The sequence below is a fragment of the Sorex araneus genome, chromosome 2 (genome assembly GCF_027595985.1).
Source record: "Sorex araneus isolate mSorAra2 chromosome 2, mSorAra2.pri, whole genome shotgun sequence".
Taxonomy (NCBI): Eukaryota; Metazoa; Chordata; class Mammalia; order Eulipotyphla; family Soricidae; genus Sorex; species Sorex araneus.
Genome location: NC_073303.1, coordinates 292,242,008 through 292,262,446, shown reverse-complemented (window position 1 = coordinate 292,262,446; position 20,439 = coordinate 292,242,008).

The following is a 20,439-nucleotide window of genomic DNA, read 5'->3' as shown; positions in this document are numbered from 1 at the left end:
CCCTCTCTTGTCCAGCCACTGGTTTAGGGGTACCAGCTGATGAAAAAGATGGAAGCAGCAGAAACGATCTCTCTAATTCTAGGTGTAGTTCCAGAAACCCAAGCAAGGAAGTAAGATCATGTTAGAATTCATTCTCTTTGTATTTTCTCTTTCTCTCCCCCTCACCCCACCCCGCTTATTTAAACACAATGATTTACATTCATGATGTATTTTAACAGGCATTCAATATTCCAACACCGATCCCACCACCAGTGTGACCTTCCCTCAACCATTGTCTTCATTTTCTCACCCCCCCCCCCAACTGAACGCTTAGCAGTCACAAAATACCACTGTAGCACTGTTCATCGATTTGCTCAAGCAGGCACCAGTAATGTCTCCATTATGAGATTTGTTGTTACTGTTTTTGGCATATCGAATACACCACGGGGAGCTTGCCAGGCTCTGTTGTGCGGGCAAGATACTCTCGGTAGCTTGCCGAGCTCTCTGAGAGGGACAGAGGAATCGAACCGGGCATGCAAGGCAAACACCCTACCCACTGTGCTACCGCTCCAGTCCATATTGCTTGTTATAACAAAATGGCTAATGCAATTATCAAAAAATCCTCCAGTTAAAGAAAATTTTTGAAAATTGTTCTATCTCAGTACAGGAACATTAAGTCCTTGTCTGAGGATTTACTAAGCTGTTGTTGCTAGTTGAGCCTTCCTTCCGTGTTAGTTTTTGTTTTGCTTCTGTGTTATCTTCCCATCTAATTTGGCTGGCTCCCACTTGATGTCAGTAGTGTAGAATTTGGAGGTGTCTGGAGCATCCGTGACTGTGCAACACAGAAATTCAGAATATTTAACTGAACCTTGGGTTTGTATAGCAGTGGTTGTGGTATGTGGGCGGGTAAGAAAGTGGGGGGAAGCATCCTGCCCCCATTTGGACAAGGCCCCAGAGTTCTCAGACTTGAAGACTGGTGTACCTGAAGTTTTCAGCATTTTGGCGTCTCTGCAGAAATTCATCAGGAGGCAGTGGAGTCTGGCAGTTGGCCTGGTGGCAGCTGTGGCTGTGTGACTGCAGCTGCCCAGGACTCAGCAGGGAGTGGACCTGGCCCATCCCCTCCTAAGGGCACCCCAGAGTTTTCAAGCCAAGACACCAGTATGCCTGCGTACTTTTGTGGCTAGTTGATCTCTTCCGATATCCAGTCGTCAGACTGTATCGGGCCATACGTAAGCTTACATGGTGGCGACTGTCGGATGTGATGAGATGGAGGTGTTCTAGAATTCATTCACTCATTTTTTTTAAGGTTTTTTATTTCCTATAACTGGCAATGCTTATGGGTTACTCCTCTCTTCATGCTCAGGAATCACTTCTGGCGGTGCCTGGGGGATCAGATGGGATGCGAGGGGTCGAACCCAGGTCAGCTGCATGGGAGGCAAACACAGTACCTGCTGCAATATTGCTCAGCCCCCTATAATGCATTCTTGTCTTACTCCTGGCTAGTCCTGAGAACCCAGGGCAAGTAATTTGACTTGTCTGGACTTTAGTTTTTCCAGGCTCCAGACTTTGCAAGCGAGGAAACTGGCTTTGGGTAGCTTGTAAATGCTCAGTACGCAGTAGCTGTCATTGTTCTGAGCGATTCCTGCCTTTGCCCTTTTAGCACTGCGTCTAAGTTCTGAGATGCCTGCTGGGCCCCTTCTCCTGGTACTAGACGACGACGGCGCTCAAGGCGCTGACCTGAGATCCTCACTGCGCTCTGCTCTGGTTGTGGTCGTGGGCGGGAGGGAGGTCTCGTCCCTGCCCACTCCCTCACCCACCACTAGATGGCAGGGCAAGTCTAGCCCGAGAAAGGGCTACTCCACCCTTATCCCAGGTGAATTTCGGGGGTGGAGGTGGGATTCATGAAGGGGAACAAGGCTCACGAACCCGACGTGTGACAGCCTTACAAGCATCCTCAGGCACCCTCCACGGTCATCTCAACAACACTCCCTGGGAATCTTCCTGCACCTGGCACTTAAGGATTAAGCGTCTTGCAGGTGCCTGGTGAGTGATGGAGAGTAGGAGAGGAGGCAGCTCATGAGCCACAGGTCCTAGCAGGGAAGACGCCCACCCCACGGAGCACCAGCAGCTGCTTCCCCAGCCCCGCCCCCTCCCGCCTGCAATGCCGGGGTACCATCAAGATGCACAAAGGTTGGGGACTGGAGCGACAGTAGGTGCTTCTTGCCTTGCATGCGACCCGCCAATCTACGTTCAATCCTGGGCACCCTATATGGTCCCCCAAACTCTACCAGCGTGATCCCAGAGCTCAGAGCTAGGAGTAAGCCCTCAGCACCTCCAGGTGTGACCCCCACCCCACCAAAAAAAAAAGATGGAGGCAAAGACCACTTCCCATAAGGAACTGGGGGCTCTGTAAGCTTTGCCCCGCGGTGTGGCCAGCTCCTGAGTTCCTCAAAGAATCGGCAGGGAGGTGGCCACCAGCTCTCAGTCCCAAGTGTCAGTGGTCCTTCCTAAAAGGTGATTCCTCTGTCGCAAGAGACTTAAAGATGTGCATCCCCTTGGCCAGGCACTGCTACTTCTAGAAACACACACACAGAGAAGAATAGCACGGCTGGGAATCTGTACGGAAGTGTCGTTCATGAGAGTAGGAAAGTGAAAAGGAGCTAACTGTTCAGCGTTAAAGGGATGAATGAGGAAATGGATTAAATTGTGAAATAGTTAAATTTTTTCCTTCAGAGCCAGAGAGCTAGTACTGAGGTGATGGGGTTTGCCTTGCTAGTGACTGACCTGGTTCCATCCTAGGCATAGTAGATGGTCTCCAAGCCCCGCGGGTGGGCAAGGAGCATTGCCAGGAATAACCCCTGAGCACAGCCTTGTGTGGCCCGAACACCTTCCCAAGCCCTCCCACTGTTCTGGCACTCTGCCTTCCCCTCTATTCCCCACCGCCCTTAAATTTAAAATTAAAATTGTTTTTAAAGCTAGCATTTGTGAAGAATTTTTACTGATGAAAAATTAAATTCATTTTATTATTATTATATTTTGTCATATTGAGTTACATATAGCGATGCTCAGGGGTTACTTCTGGTTCTGCACTCAGGAATTACTCCTGACAGTACTCAGAGACCATATGGGATGCCAGAGATGAAACCCAGGTCGGCCGTGTGCAAGGCAAATTCCCTACCTGCTATACTATTTAGAAGTTTATTCTTCATTAAGTGGAGAGTATTGTATATAAAATAGCATTGTATATACCTTAATTTCAGTTGTATGCAGCCCCAGGTGTGAGTGGCTGATTGGGGAAAGCACCCAGCACTCGGGTAGCCTGGCAGCCTTGCAAGGAAACCAAGGGAGCACCACCCCCAAGCCTCCCTCCACGCCCCCGGGAGCCTGAGGAGTATGAAATCCAAATATTACCAGAGTCAAGCAGCTGAGTGAAGGAAGCAGTCCAGATGTAAACATTAGAGAGTGGTGGGGACTATGGCGATGAGAGGTCATGCAACCCAACTTAGAGGCAAGAATATGGACCAGGACCATAATACAGCAGGTAGGGCTTTCTTTTTTTTTTTTTTTTTTAATGCAGCTGACCCAGGTTCAATCTCCGGCTTCCCATATGTCACCTGAGCACCACCAGGAGTTATTCCTGAGTGCAGAGCTAGGAATAATCCCCAAGCAACTCCAGGTATGACCAGGAAAGCGTCCCCCCCAAAAAAAAAAAAAACCAAGTAAATTGTAGGGACCAGCGAGGTAGTCAGGCATTAAGGTGCTTGCCTTCTGTGCATGTAATCCAGAACGCATCTGGCCCCCTGACCCCCTCAACACTGTCAGGGGTCACTCCTGAGCATAGAGCCAGGAACAGGCCCTGAGCATGCCTGAGTGTGGTCCCACCCAACACCCCTCTTCCCACAGTCTCCCCTATAAAGAGAAATAGTGATAACAATTTGTAACAAAAACAGTGAGCAATTTTCATCTGTGCTTCCTCAAAGGATGCTTTCCTTCAGATTCCTTCCTTCAGTTGTCCATAATAAAAATATTAATTCTATGTTGAAATTTTGTGTTTAACAAGGTTACTTAAAAAATTTAACAAATATCATACATTGCTCTAGTTCTTCCATATGATAAATATAATAATAATCTTTATAATTCTTATATTTAGCCACCATGCTAAGAAATATCTATGTATGTGTAACACAGCGGGTAGGGCGTTTGCCTTGCACGCAGCTGACCTGGGTTCAATTCCTCCGCCCCTCTCGGAGAGCCCGGCAAGCTACCGAGAGTATCTCGCCTGCATGGCAGAGCCTGGCAAGCTCCCCGTGGCATATTTGATATGCCAAAAACAGTAACAACTAGTCTCACAATGGAGATGTCACTGGTGCCTGCTCGAGCAAATCGATGAGCAACGGGATGACAGTGACAGTGACAGTGTATATGTGTATATTATATTGTTTTTTCAATGCAAGTTTTACAATTAAAGCTTTGGGTTTGGGGGTCCTGGGCCAGAGCTGGAGCACATGCTTAGTATGCAAGAGGTCCAGGTTTGATCCCTGGCACTGCATGGTCCGCCAAGCCCCACTAGGAGATCCCTCAAAGTACTGAGCCAGCAGAAGGCCTTGAGCACTGCTGGGTATGAGCCCCCCGCCCCTTCTCTTCCAAATAAAATAAAATCCAAGCAAACCCAAAACTCAGAACTCCCAAAACCAACTTCTGATTTTGTGGACGTGTAGGATATTGGTGACACTGAAAGACTGTGGTGGGAGGTTGGATCATGAGGGGAAGGAAAAGAACAAGATGTTAGTGTCCCCTGTTTTGGCCACAAAGAGAAAATGTTGGTCAAGGACCGTGGGGGTTGAGGAACTTGCTGGCTCAACTGTCCCTGTTGCTAGCTGTTGCCAATGAAGCATTCCCTTGCCGCCTGCAGGGGTTCGGCCACGGGGAAGAGAATGGAGGAAGCCACGTTGGTTGAGAGCAGCTTCCGAGTAAACATTTCAGTGAAGCCCCGTTATCTGTCTGAAAAGCTCATGTATGTGGCAAAAACTAGCTGGATGTTGACCAAACCTGTTTCCTCCTCGTCTTCCGGGGCACACAGCTGGACCTCATTTCCCATTGTTCCTTGTAATTAATTGCAGCCAGATGACTGATCCAGGCACCAGTATGTGTGACATTTCTAGGCAGAGTATGAAACTCTTTCACTCGCCACAATGCCCCGCCTTTCTCCTTCCTCTGAATTGAAGGCTAGAAGTCTGAGTTCTTGAAAACCATGTTTAGAAAGTGGTGGAGCCAGACAAAGCCAGACCCCCTGGCCCCCTGAGACCCCCTCACTCCCACCCCTGGGAGGAAAGCAGGCCGCAGATTAGGAACACCTGTTCAGAACTTGAAGCAAATCAGAAACAAACTGCCGTCATCTCGGTAGGGTCCATGAATGTGTGTTTATTATCTCAGCTAAGAATTACCTTAACCAATATGGTATTTTTATATCTATTTTATAAAGAAGCAAATGGGCCCAGAGAAGTCATGTAGTTTGCCCCAAGTTACATGACTGAAAAGAATCATGTGAATCCGGGTTTATCCAGCTCCCAAGTCCATGCAGCTTCCCGGGAAATCTGTCACTTCAGTAATAGCTGGTTTATGGTTTGATGTCCTAATGCAATTTGTTCCACCCCCCAATCTGATGCACGCCTCCAAAGGGGGCAGGGCGGATATGAGGAGGGGGAAACCACCAAGATGCAGGCAAATGCACAAACCTTTCTTCGGAAAGGTGGGGCTGCTGGCTGAGCAGAGGGCGGTGGCACCCCTATTTGATCTCCTTGCTCCTTAACATCGGTGTCCCTCCAATTTGGGCTCCGTCTTAAACTCTGTGAACTGCTCTCCCAGGCCCTTGCTATGCCTTTGTCCACATAGACAATGGCTACCGTGGTAAAGAGGCAAACCGATGCAGGTGAATGTTTATTTTTTAACATTTCTGAGGCCAAATGAGGATTAAACATGAAAATCGGAGCCCTCTCTTCCGCCTGCTGTCTCCCAAAGTGACCAGGGTCCTTTTGGCTGCCCGTGACTCTCACACACTTGGATCTTCCCAACCCAGGTCTACACCTGATGGGGAAGCCAGGAAGCCTGTTCAAGCTTTCTGTGGGCTTCTCCAATCCAGAAAGACTTTTTGCTTGGAGGTGGGGTTTAGCTTGTCCACAGAGTATGACCATCTTAGGAAGGTATCCTATTTTGCCCTCCCTAGACAGATGAGTTTTCAAAATAATACTTAAAAATTACCTTCTCTCATTTTTTACTGAGGTATTGCGACTTATGGCACTGTTAGTGGTAGTTTTATGTATAAGTCATTCCAACACCATACCTACTATCAGAGTGTGTCCGCCAATGTTCCAAGGGTCCCTTCCATCTCCCCAACACCAGGTGAGCTCAGGTCTGTAGCTCTACTCTCCAGTGCTGTTGCCTTCAGCCCTTACTATGAGAGATCATTCTGCATCTATGGTTCTTCATACTCAGCATGATACACTCCAGTTCCATCCACGTAATGCAAATTGCATGATTTCATCCTTTCTTACTGCTGCATAGTATTCCATTGTATATATATACACACCACAACTCCTTGATCCATATATTGAATATCTGGGTTGTTTCCACATCCTGGCTATTGTACACAATGAGCTACAATGAGCATAGGCATGCACATATCTTTTCAAATTCATGTTTTTGTGTTTTAGGAATAGATGCCAAGAAGTGGTTCTAAGCTTAACCTCAGTTGTCAGTCAAAATACAGTGAAGCCTTAACACACAATCCGAGTGTCATAAAGGGAACATTCTGGCACACCATAGCACATAAAACTCCTTTATTTTTGTTATTTTAAAATTATTAATTTATTTTTATAAAGTTGTTCATGATAATTTGTTACATGCAATATTCTAACACCAATCCCACCACCATTGCACCTTCCCACCACTATTATTTCCAATTTTCTCAACCGCCACTCAAACCTGCCCCAATAGCAAGTCCTAAATAATCTATTTTATATTACTTGTTTTGAGTTATTTGCTAAAAATGATCAAGAAAGTAATTAAGTGTGTGAGGTAAGTGTGTGTAGTAAGTGTGTGAAGACTGTTGTAACTCACAATGGAGCCATTAAGTCCTTGTAAAAGAGATTACTAACATGTTGTTACAGGCTAAACCTTGTGTGTTAATATTTTCTTAATTGATATTGGAGATTGGTTGCCTTCTACTTTCCATCCCATCCAATGTGGTGTGCTAGTCCTGGCATATCAGTGATGTAGACTTTGAGATGTTCACAGTTGCATACTCCACAAATGCTAGAATTTTGAATGGGGTGATATAGCTGGAGTTCAATTTTTAACTGGATGGTGACTTTGGGGTCCAGAAGCAACTCTGCAACTTGTTGATTTCTTTCAAGAGTTAATTATGAGTCACTGGATCATGACTGCCAGGCTCCCAGAAGAACAGGGAGATGAGGGGAGGTAGCCCATCTCTGACTCTGTGAGAGCCTGGAAATTTGGGTCACAATCTTTTGGGTTTCTAAAAAGATCAATTTCTTGATGAGGCTCGCCCGAGCTGGTGGAATAAGCCATGAGCATGGTAGCAATTGGATTATGGAGGTTTTTGGCTGCCAGGGCTCTGTTGGGGAGAATGGTAGGCTCACCCGCCCCGCTCCAGCATGCTCTGGATGAGACTCAACCTGACTTGGAGTCCGGCAGTATCTATGCACAGAGAACTCCTTTAGAGTTAGGCCAATGGTTTTCCCCACTCTGCAACTCTCTGGAGGTCCCTAGATACAAGAGGCTGGGAGGTTGGTGGGAGAGGAAATAGTGAAGGGGTGAAGGGACTTTTTTTTTTCTTTTTGGGTCATACCCGGCATTGCACAGGGGTTACTCCTGGCTCATGCACTCAGGAATTACTCCTGGTAATGCTCGGGGGACCATATGGGATGCTAGGAATCAAACCCGGGTTGGCTGTGTGCAAGGCAAACACCCTACCCACTGTGCTATCGCTCTAGCCCGGGGACTGAAGGCCTTTCGAGGGCATCCACACTGTGCAGTGCTTGGCCAGGCTGTCACCTCACCGCTCCATCTGAGGAGGAAGTGTTGCCTGGACTGCTTTTGCTCTGGGACCCAGCTCTGAAAGGGAATGAGTTGGTCCTGGAGGGTCTGGAGATGATTTGGGTGTGTGCAAAGGCGTTTTTGCAGGTGGGAGCCTCAGGTGCAATTCTCAGCACCTCATGGTCCAGGGAGTCACCCCAGAGCACCACCAGGGGCGGCCCCCAAACAAACACAAAGATTGTGAAGTCAGTTTCTCCCTCTTATTGCACAGTGTTTAGGAAGGTTCGTTTTCTTGTCTCAGGTTTCACTTCTACAGGGAAAACAGGCTGCCAGAACCCGTCTCTACTTCCTCTCGCCCTAGAACCTCCACAGCTGACACTTTCCTACAGGAGTCAGGAAAAAAGTTGTTGAGTCACGGTGACCATAATTATTAAACAAGTCTTTCAAACAAATAAGGATGAAATGATTATTTTTGTATGTTTCACTTTAAAATGATTTGCAAAAAAAATGAAAGAGTAACAGGGAAAAAATAAAACACCCAACTCCACAGATATTCTAATACATTAAAATACATATTTTAATTTTAACATCTTGACTTTTATTTCTTATTATCACTCCCGGTCACTCCTCGTGGTGTGTACCTGTTCCAGCCCAGCCCAGCACCTCATCTCATTGATGGGCATGTGTGACCCCCTCACAGGGCCTTTTTGCTTCCTTTAAATTTTTTTTTTAATATTAAAGAACTGTGATGTAGGGGACGGGAGCGATAGTACAGTGGGTAGGGCGTTTGCCTTGCACACAGCCAACCTGGGTTTGATCCCCACCATCCCATATGGTCCCCTTAGCATTGCCAGGAGTAATTCCTGAGTGCAGAGCCAGGAGTAATCCCTGTGCATTGCTGGGTGTGACCCTCCTTCCCCCAAAAGAACTTTGATGTATGATGTTACTGATATTTGAGTTTTTAGGCATATAATATTTCAACACCAATGCCACAATCAATGTCAACTTCCCCCCCACCGATGTTCCCGTATTCCCTTCCAACCCCAACCCTCCACCCTATCCCTGCCTGTCAACTTCACAGACACATTACAAAATTTCAGTGGTTACAACTTAGATCCCATGTCTTCAGTTTTGTTGAGTCTGTGTTGGGATAGACTCTGTTGTCATGTTCTCACGCATGAAATAGCTAGGCAGTCACACCCAGAGACTGCCCCCGGCACTGTGTAATCCCACCAACGGCCAGCATCCAGAGACTTAAAACCAAGCTCCCGGAAGAGCAATACAGAGTCTCTTGCCCGCGTGCCTGGCTGTCTTCCCCCGGGCCTCGAAAGGGCTGCCCTCCAGCTTCCCTCCCTGCCCCCAGCAGAGGTCCCTCGGCCGAAGATCTCCAGACCTTTAGCCACAGCCATGCTCAAGGCCCCTCCGCACACGTTCAGACGAGCCTCATGCATGAAGGTACTGGCAGAGGAACCCAGGTGTGCGGGACCCGGGACTGAGACCTCCAAGCCTGCTTGGATCAGGACTGGGCCTCTTTCTCCTAGATTTCCCATTTTTCAGTAGCTAGGCGGTCACACCCAGAGACTGCCCCCGGTGCTGTGTAATCCCACCAATGGCCAGCATCCAGAGACTTAAAATCAAGCTCCCGGAAGAGCGCAGCCACTGTGTGGCCGCGCAATATCTTATAACCTACTTCTTCCTCTGAGAGACCTGGCAAGCTACAGAGAGCTTCCTGCCCGCATGGGAGAGCCTCACAAACTCCCCATGGTGTATTCATATGCCAAAACCAGTAACAATGCTGGGTCTCACTCCCCTGACCCTGAAAGAGCCTCCCTCCTTGGGAAGGACGAGTGAAGAGAGTCTTCTAAAATCAGGGCTAGGGCGAATGGAGACTTAGTGAGACCACTTGAGAAATTCGACAATCATCGAGATAATGATGATGATGATGATGTGTTGGGATAAATACCACTCACTTGTATCACCTCAGAGCGCCTTTCTGAGGATGGGAGTGGGGCTGACAAACTCTGGGCGCCTACGAATATAAGAAAACCAACACCATTTTCCCCTTTTGATTTCCAGCTCCAGAATATTTGTTTTTATTTTAGTGCCACACCCAGAGGTGTTCAGGGCTTATTCCTGACTCTGTACTCAGAGATCCACTCCTAGTAACACTCTGGGGGCCCACCTGGGGTGCTGGCGATTGAACTCAGGTGAGGCCTGTGTGAGGGAAGGCCCCACCTTGCTGTACTGTCTCCCGGGCTCAGAATAGTCCTGTGCAGTCTGTACTTAGCCACCTTAGGGTTGGCTTATATCCTTCCTTGGGAACACCATTCATCTGTCTCATCTCGAAAATGGGCGTAACGCCATCTGCTTGTTGGTGGATTGTCAAAATTAAATCTAATTGGATGCTTTAAAAGAGTTTGCAACACAAGAGACACTCAGAAACATTGCATGTTTCCTGAACCTTGTCTTTCCTCAGGTTGCCAGGGATATTATCATTTTTGCATGCTCAGGTTGCTGGAACGGTCCAGGAGGCAGTTGTATCTCAGGTGCAGTTGGTGGGGAGCGTGTACTTCTTTTTTGTTCTCTTGCAGAAGATAAATTTTTAGGGGGTACTGAGTGTTTTTTTTTTTCTGACAGGGAACATCAGGCCAAATAAGTTTGGGAATCTCTGCTTGAGACCAGTATTCCTCAACCTTTACCTGACCGTGGCCCCCTTCTAATCTTTCTATTTCCCTGTACCCTCTTCACCTTTCTATTTGTTGCCCCCCTGGATTTGTACTGTGCCCCCTTGTCCAACTTGGAATACCCTTGGAACCTCAGCAGGGTCCCTGGTTGAGAGAAGTAGCTCTAGAGGAAAGCAGCCCCATTTATTTAGAGTCTACCAAGCTACCTGTGATGTATTCTATATGCCAAAAATAGTAACAAGTCTCACAATGGAGACATTACTGGTGCCCACTCGAGCAAATCAATGAGCAACGGGATGACAGTGACAGATTATAAAGCAGCCCCTTCCTCCATTTATTTAATAAATAAGGGCATGTGTTTTCCTGGAGCTTCTGGTTGAATTCCATATCCACAGAGGAATATTTACTTACCAAAAAAAAAAGTATGTTGCATGCTCCTTCTGGACGGAGTCACCCACACGCACCCCAGCAGTGCCCAAGCCTATTCTGATGAGGCAGAATGTTCTGTGGGCCCAGCAGGCCGTGACCCTCAGCGCGCTTGTTCAGCTGAATTTGCTGGAGTCTGGCACCGACCTTCTCTTTTGATGTTGGCAGAATGTCAGGGAGAGAAAAAAAAAAAAAGCTGGGTTAGTGTTCAGGCTGGGATTAGAATTTGAGACTCAACAGATCATACTGTTAACACTTCTTCTCTTCACTAACTTTATGAAGTTCAAGAAAAGCTTTCTGGGGAATGACACCCATTTATTTGCCAAAAGCCGACATGGGCCAAGGAAGTTGTAGTCAGCGCTTGGAGTCTCCTAGCCTCAGCATGTAACAGCCAAGAAGGGAAGAAGCTGGAGAGCTGGGGAGAGGGGGGCCCCCTGGGGCAGGTGTGGAAAAGGATCTGGAAAGATTTATGGTGCCCAACAAGTTGAGTCCTTGTAATCCTACCCCCCTACATATAGACAGAGACACCTCTCAAGCAGCCCCTCCTCTCTAGCACGGCCCCCACATCCTGGCCCTCATCCTCCTACCCAGCATCAACATTACTTTCTATTTTTCTTTTCTTTTTCTTGTTGGGCCACACCCAGAGATGCACAGGGGTTACTCCTAGCTCTGCACTCAGGAATTACTCCTGGCGATGCTCAGGGGACCATATGGGATGCTGGGAATCGAACCTGGGTTGGCTGCATGCAAGGCAAACGCCCTACCCACTGTGCTATCGCTCCAGCCCCAACATTACTTTCTGATCCTTGTCCTCACCCCTCTCTTTATTTAGAATATTTTGGTATGGGGGCTACACCTGGCTATCCTCAGGGCTTACTCCTGGCTCTGTGCTCAGGAATAACTCCTGATCCCTGGGGACAGAACCTAGGTCTGCCTTGTGCAAGGCAAGTGCTCTAATCCCTGTGCTTTCTCTCTGGCTTCTTCCTTGCCCCTCCTGTTCACCCAAAACACTGCCTCCAGTGTTTGTTCCTCTGCTTAAAATATTCAAGGGCTGTGGGGCCAGAGCAATAGTAGAGTGGGTAGGGCATTTGCCTTGCACGCGGATGACCTAGGTTCAATCCCTGGCATCCTATATGGTCCCCCAAGCACTGCCAGGAGTAATTTCTCAGTGCAGAGCCAGGAGTAACCCCTGAGCATCGTTGAGTGTGACCCAAAAAGCAAAAATATATTCAAGGGCTGGGGAGATGCTCAAAGAAATACTGACTGCCATGGACAAGGCCTCATGTTCAGCCTCTGATACTAAAAGTTTCCCTCAGAACCTATAAGTTGGCCCTGGTGACCCACCCCTGCCCCCCAACAACATGGTGGTCCTGTTGGTCCAGACCTCTGCCTCTTAGCAGATGCCCCAGGAAGGATTGTGGCCTTGCCAGAACGCTATAAGCAATGTCTGGTGGAGGCTCTCTCAAGTTGCAACCTCCCCCGCCCCAACACACCCAAACCACCACTCCCCACCCCCAACCTACTTTCATAAGCTATTGTGTGCCAGGGACTTGTGTGCTAGGGATACAAGTGCAGATAAGATCATTCCCTGCTTTCAAAAACAAGAAGTGGAATGGGTAATTGCCGTGGGAGGAGTGGGGGATTGGCCTTATCAGTTAGGACCAGTCAGGATCAGTTGGTGATGAAAGTGCTGCTCCCCTCAGACCTCAGCAGAGTAGAACAAGAGGCACCGCAGGAGTCAGGGACTAGAAGCCAGGGATCCAGCGCTGCTCTTTCTGGATCGACTACATTTGCATTTTCCCTTTGGGGTTGCAAGATGGTTCCTAGCTACTGGCGCCACCGATCTGGTTCATGTCTAATGTAAAAGAAAAGTTTCTTTCTGGGGATTAATGCTAAAGCTTCATATTGTATTACTGATGGTAAATAGGACACATGCCCGTTTCTCAACCTTTTTCAGTTAGAGGAGTGGAGAAACCAAACTCCACAATACAGCTGCCCAGTAGGAGCACACCGAATTAGATGGAAAAGTAACATAGAAGCCAACGAAGCTCAGTATACAAAAATATTAACACAGAAGGCTCAACTACGCAACAATAGCCTAATAAACCCTCACACAAGAACTCAACGACCTCATGGTGAGATATAACAATTTTCACAAATTTTCTTTTACTGAAGTATTTTTTAAATGTTCCATTAGCCATATAGTTGTAAGAAGCAATATAAAATTATTTTGTATTTTGTAAAAAGAAAAATAAAATTATGAATCATTTTGGGCCTGCTTTGTGCACAGGTTTGGGGTGTGTTTGAAAACTAGGGGACGGCTCTTACTGATCTGCCATAAAGTTAGCCAACCCTTAAAATAGCATGTTGTGATACATGATATTCTGAGTAGCACCACCTAGGCTAATTGTCTCTACCTTTGGATGAATCAGCCGTGGGTAGAGGTTGAGGGAAGAGTAGAGTAGACTTTGACCCTTAGGGGCAGGTAATCTATTGCATCTTCCACTCCTATCACCTTGGTTTTCAATGTCTGAGTGCCAGTCAAGAGTTCCCAACACCCAAGGACAGTAGAAACAAGGGCCAGGAGGGTTGGTCCATGGTTGGAAACCTGCTGGGGGAGAGGGAAGTTGAGATAGAGAAAGGACCACTATGACAATGATGGCTGGAGGGATCGCTCTGGATGGAAGATGTGTGCTGCAAGTGTGTAAAGGAACAAAGATGACGGCCTCTCAGTATCTGCATCGCAAACTACAATGCTCAAAAGTAGAGAGAGAATAAGAAGAAAAGTGCCTGCCATAGAGCCAGGAAGGGGGATGGGGTGGTGGGGTGGCAGGAGGAATATTGGGGACATTGGTGGTGGAAAGTGCACACTGGTGGAGGGATGGGTGTTGGAATATTGCATAACTGAAACCCAATCATGAAAGCTTTGGAACTATTTATCTCATGGTGATTCAATAAAGAAATTAAAAAAAAAAGAAATTCTGCATTTCTCAGAAAGTGCAAATATTTTGTTAGAAGTGCAACTGCTTATACCCCAATCCGAAATCTTCTGAATGAGAATCCCTGGGTATGTTGCTCTACATGTCTGAAACAGACTATAGTTTGAGTTCTATTGAAGCACATGTGTACAGAACTAAATACCAAAGTGGTTCAAAAACACTGCTATGAGATTTGATCAGTGACTGAGGAAGACCTTAAAAGGAGGTCTTTGAGGAAGAATTTGAAGATTGGGTCTGTCATATGCAAGGCAAGAGCCTTACTCATTTTACTATCACTCCGGCCCCATCCATAGACATTTTCATTATATGGCATAAGTGAATTTATCATAGCTTATTTAACCAATATTCTGTTATTGGACCAGTTAGTTATTTCTAGTTTCCGTGGTGATAAACATTTTTATGCATGAAGTGTTTTCTCCCGAATTTTGAGTTCCAAAAGTATAATTACAGGGTCACAGGATACAAATGATTTTATGGTTCTTGACACATTTTGCCAAATTTCTTCCAAAAGGTTTGTAGCAATTTACACTGCCACCAGCAGTGTGCGAGAATGCCAGTTCCCTCACATCCTTGGCATTTCTGGGGTATTTTAATTAAAAAAGGTATTTTGGTTTTGGCCAATTTGACAGGGCAAGAACTTTACCTTATTTGAATTTGCATTTTTATTACTTTACCTAACATTATTTAATAGTATTTTTCCATATTGCTTCAATGTTCTTAATAAGCTCTTTTATAGTTGTGAAGTATTTTATGGTTGAGACTTGAATTAATACAAGGGAGGGAATTCTAGTTTAGAGACTACCATGAGCCTTAGCACAGGGCTGGGAAAGCTCAAATATAGCCCATCAGAAGTGTCCATTGCTCTGAGCATCCATTTCTTTCTAAGCATCCTTTTCCTTTTGGGTAGAACTACTGAGCACCAGTCATTCAAGACTGAAACTGGGTGTCACTACTCAGATGTCCCTACCCTTCATTACCATACATAATCAAAGACCAAGTCATCCAAATTGTTCTTGACATCCTCCTACTGTCCTATTTAGACCATATATATATTTTTTTCAGTAATGATTTGCAGGGGCTGTAGCAATAGCACAACGGGTAGGGGGTTTGCCTTGCATGCAGCTGACCTAGGTTTGATTCCTCCATCAGTCTCGGAGAGCCCGGCAAGCTACTGAGAGTATCCCATCCGCACGGCAGAGCCTGGCAAGCTACCCATGGCGTATTCAATATGCCAAAAATAGTAACAAGTCTCACAATGGAGATGTTACTGATGCCTGCTCGAGCAAATCAGGGAACAATGGGATGACAATGCTACAGAAGGTCAAATGATTTGCAGAAACCTCTTAATGGATCTTGTTTCCCTCTATACCACGCTCCACACTACAGAAAAATCTATTTATTTTACAAACCAAAAAAAAAATGCTATCAGCCTAACAACTTTTTGTGCTCTCAAGATGACGCAGCAGTATTGCTTGGTCCATTTTACATCCTCTTTATTATTCATTTATTTTTGTTTTGAGTCACACCTAGAAGTGCTCAGGGCTTACTTATGGCTTTGTGCTCAGGGATTACTTCTGGCAGTGCTTGGGGAACCACATGCAGTGCCAGGGATCAAATCAGGGTCAACCACGTGCAGGGCAAGTGCTTTATCCTCTGTATCTCTTTGCCTCCTTCTTTTTCACTTTTACCATCTGAATTCTGACCTACTTTGGAGGCAAGATTTCAGAAGGGTTCATTTACTTCTCTTTTTCCAAGAGCCATGAAGAAATCACATTCAGGGCCTTCGAGGACCACAACCGTATTTCCAAAATGGCTGATTGATACAGGGGAAAAGATGGGAAGCGTTTCCTGACTCATCTGACTTCCTTTTAGTCATGTCCTGCATCCAGACCAACCATCAAATTGGTTCGTGAAGTATTTGTTGGTGGTCAATGAAAAGTGAAAAAATAAAAAGTAATTATTTGAAAACTATTCTAGCAATTGGATGGAATAATTTTATGCTTAGGATCTAATATTAAAAGCGCATCTGGTTTTGTGTATGTTTAACATTTCCTTTGTCTCATCGTTTTGTCTTATTGTTAACTTACAAAGAATTGGTCTTCAATGTGGTGGTTGGAAAGTTGCAAATCAAAGTTCCTTTAACTACAAATAATTTGACTTGAAATCTCTTAGAAAGGTTTTCTGAAACAACCTTCCCTTAAACTTGTAAGTGCATAGTGTGGAGTAAAGAGGGTCTGTGGAGTAAAGAGGGTCTGCGGAGGGAGTCCAAAGGACCGAAATGCACAGGCATGGCCCAGAGTTCAATTCCTGGCCCTGAGTATAGCTGTCTATAGCCCTGGTGGCGCTGACTACCACCAAGGCAAAACACCTGAGCACTGCCAGAGTGGACCTTTGGACCCAGCAACACTACCACACAACCATCAGACACAGCACTGTTGGGCCAAGTATTGCTAGGAGTGGCCTCTGGGCTCCCAAGCACTTAAAGGGGAGGCACCTCCTGCCCCTCTTCAATGCCCCCCACCCCCAAGAGATAGTTGAACACCTAACTGGGTAAAACTGAAGAAAATCACAAGGATAAAGAGATGGCAACTTTAAACATATCTAAACTGCTTATGCTTTTTCATAGAGATATGAGTTAAAAGAGAAAGTTCTAGCTTCTGACCATCACGTCAAGATATAATCACACAATGATGTGTTCAGCAAGGATGGTATTTTGCAAAACTATATGAAAAAATTGTTTTAAAGCCCTCTGTAAAACTTGGGGGTTGAATAAAATAAAACCCAAATGTTCTTTTTAGCTCTAAGACCACATGATTCCATAAATCTATTTTTGGCCATTTAGTTTAATAAAGGTACCTGCTGGTATATGTCATAGAATAACAAGAAGACTTGAAAAAAGAAGCAGCTCATTATTCTTGTACCTTTTATTTTTCTTATACAAATTCAACAACCTTTTAATGGAACAAGCTGCCAAACATTCGTGTTACCAGAATCCTGGGTTCCTTTCCACTAATATATTGTGGTACTGGGACCCCTGACATCACTTTTTTGTGCCCTCTGTTTGGTGAACAACATTGTACTATGTTGTCAGCATCCCCAAAGTGTCAAGGAGTTCCTTAGTTGGTTACAAGAGAGGAGGATGAGGAGTAAAAGGACCCAAGAAGTTTGGGTTCTTCTTAGGGCTTTCTTCGTGCTCATCTCCTCTTCTGTATTTAGAGATCAGACTTTATATGGGGGGAGGGGACTCCCAAGTGGTGCTCAGGAGGCCCTGGGGTTCCCGCAGTTATTATTGGCTAACTGGGATGTTAGTTTAGAGCAAGGACCCTCGAAGGCGATGCTGCCCAGACCCTATGGTGCTGGGGAAACTCAGGCCACTCAGGAGGTGCTGGGAGCCTCCAGGACCACAACTAGCAGTGCTCAGGGGCCTTCAGTGCTGCCCCTGGTGGTGTTTGGGTGACCATGTGACAATGGGAGTCAAACCACTATACTGTCTCCTAGACCCACAGATAAGGCTTTTGTGTAAGGCTGTTTATAAAAGGAAATAATTTCAGCTATAAAGAGGCTGGGAAAACTCGGTCTGCATCATTGCCCATGGCCTTTTTAGCTTTATATCTGCTGGTTGGCATTACCATTTAGTGATAGATGCCTTCAGTATGAACACATATGTACAAGTAACAGGCAAGTGAGGTAAGGAAAGAAGGCTGGGACGAGCCCAGTGTGGAGCAGTGGGGAACTCTGGTCAACTAGGAAGTGAACTCCTCCTCTAAAGAGAGCCTCAGAATTGCCTCCTGCCATTGTTGTCACGTGGGAATGTGGGTATGACTCGAGGGCTGGTGCATACAGTTTGTATTCTGGGAGTTAAACAAGGTTCAATTCCCGCCAGACTCTGGCTCACCTGAAATTCTTGGGATTTTTAAATGCCAAATTAATGAGCGCATCGGATGAGCGGGTTGGTTGCCTTAACCATCTTCATCTTTGTTTCACACTATATTTGGCACATGGCAAACAGATGAGGGATCTCAGCTGTCATTATCATCATCACTATCATTATCTAATAACGACATAGCTGTCTTGGATCTGCTAATAATTACAGTTGAATTGTAACATAATCACACAATTTTGTGCTATTCATATTGAACTCTTTTAAAAGACTTATAAAATGCAGCATTTGGGAGAGTTTCTGCAAGAGGAGAAAGGAAATAAAAGATGCCTCATTATGAACTTGAGTCATGTCCAAGGCAGCTCCTAGGCGACTCTGCCAAGAGTGGTCCTTCAGATTCATCATGGCTCACCATGAAACAGTGTGTGGGTGTCTAGAACTAGCGAACACTGGGATGGACTTGCTCTCTGCGTGCCTTAAAGCCAGCTCTATTCCAGTAACAACAAACAACCCAGGCATTCTCAGGGACCAGTCTGGACTATTAGCTTCTTTTTCACTCTTAGGATTACTGCTGTTTTTGAAGAAATTATGATATCTATAGGATTAGATTCCCTTCCTTACTCTTTCTCAGAACTGCCTGGGCTTATTTTCAAGTTTATAATCTTGTTTATTTGTTTGTTTTTGAAGATGCTGAGAGCCTTGGGCTTTGTGCATGCAAAGCAAGAAGTCTACCACAACACAGCTCTATAAATGTCTATTTTTTTTTCTTAGAAAAACTTGCTTGTTCAAGCAGGCCATGAGTGTCCAGATTCTGATTTCAGCTTCCACAGTGAAGTCCTGTTCAGGTATTTGGTTGTACCTTGAAAAAAAAAAACAACAATAACCAAAGATGTAAAGCAAAACAAATTATTTTTGTATATTTTGGGGGAGTCATTCTCAGTGGTGCTCAGGGTTTACTCCTGCTCAGAGATCACTCCTGGGCATGTTTCGGTGACCATATGTGGTACTGCGTATCAAACCTGGCTTGGCCATGTGCGAGGTGAGCGGCCTGCTCACTATGCTATCTCTCTGGCTCCAAAATGTAAAGCATGGAAGATTTACAGGGAAAAAAAGTAATGTATTCTGCTCTACCAGATAAATAAAAATATATCAAAAGTTTTGTTTCTCTTTTTCCCCTCTCATCCCTATTTCTGCATTGCTAAGTAAATTAAATAATCTTGAGATTGTTGAATAAGTTAGAGATGGGCAGGTGGTTTCTACCTCTCAGGGGTGGAGTTGGAGAGCTGAAGAAGAATCTTAGAATGAAACCAAGGATGACAACAGTGCTCCCACGTTGTGGGTAGGGAGAAGGAAGAGTAACAGAGAAAGTTAAATAAACTCTTTGTTTTGGCTTTTGGGTCACACCCGGTTATGCTCAGGGGTTACTCCTGGCTTCTCACTCAGGAATTACTCCTGGTGGTGCTCAGAGGACTATATGGGATGCCGGGGATCAAACCCAAGCCAGTCAAGTATAAGGCAAACGCCCTCTCCAATGTACTATCACTCTGGCCCCCAGATGAACTCTTGATTATGGAACCTGTTCTAGCTGATGGTTTATGATGTTAGAGCCCCATGTTGTATCTAGTGGCTGGCATTATATTTATTATATATGAATTTTATGTTAAGAACTAAACTAGGTAGCTAGGAAAGATAAATTCAGGGGACTGAGTGCATACTTTGCATTGTGGTCCATTCTTGGTACTTTAAGTTCCTCTGAGCACTGCTAGGAGTAATCCTTGAGTACCTCAGGGAGACCCAATCCCTTCTCCCTGGAAAAAATAAACAATAAACCAGGGGCTGGAGCAGTAGCACAGCAGGTAGGGCATTTGTCTTGCACGCGGCTGACCCAGGTTCGATTCCCAGCATCCAATATGGTCCCCTGATCACTGCCAAAGATAATTCCTGAGTGCAGAGCCAGAAGTGACTCTGTGCATCGCCGAGTGTGACCCAAAAAGCAAGAATAATTAAATAAATAAATAAATAAATCAGGGCGAAGAAGTTTGCTCAGTGGTAGAGCACATGCCTTGGAAGTGTGAGGTTGTTCATTTGATCATTGACTCTACCAAAAAAAAAAAGAAAAAAAGGGAAGTAAATTATTTCTCATGTTGCTATAGAGTCTTTATAATTTTTGTGATCTACTAAAATACTCCCTTATTAGATATTTTATAACCAACTTGTTGCCAATATAAATAACAGTTATAATAATATATAATAACATTATTTCCTTTAGGATAAAATCTGTGGCATTGGGAATCTTATCTTCAAAAGATAATTATTGTTTTGACTTTTGTCAGATAGCTTAATTGTCTCCCTAAAGGTTTCCACAAATTTCCAATGCTAACAGATTCAGCAGAGTTTTAATTTTCCTGTAGACTTT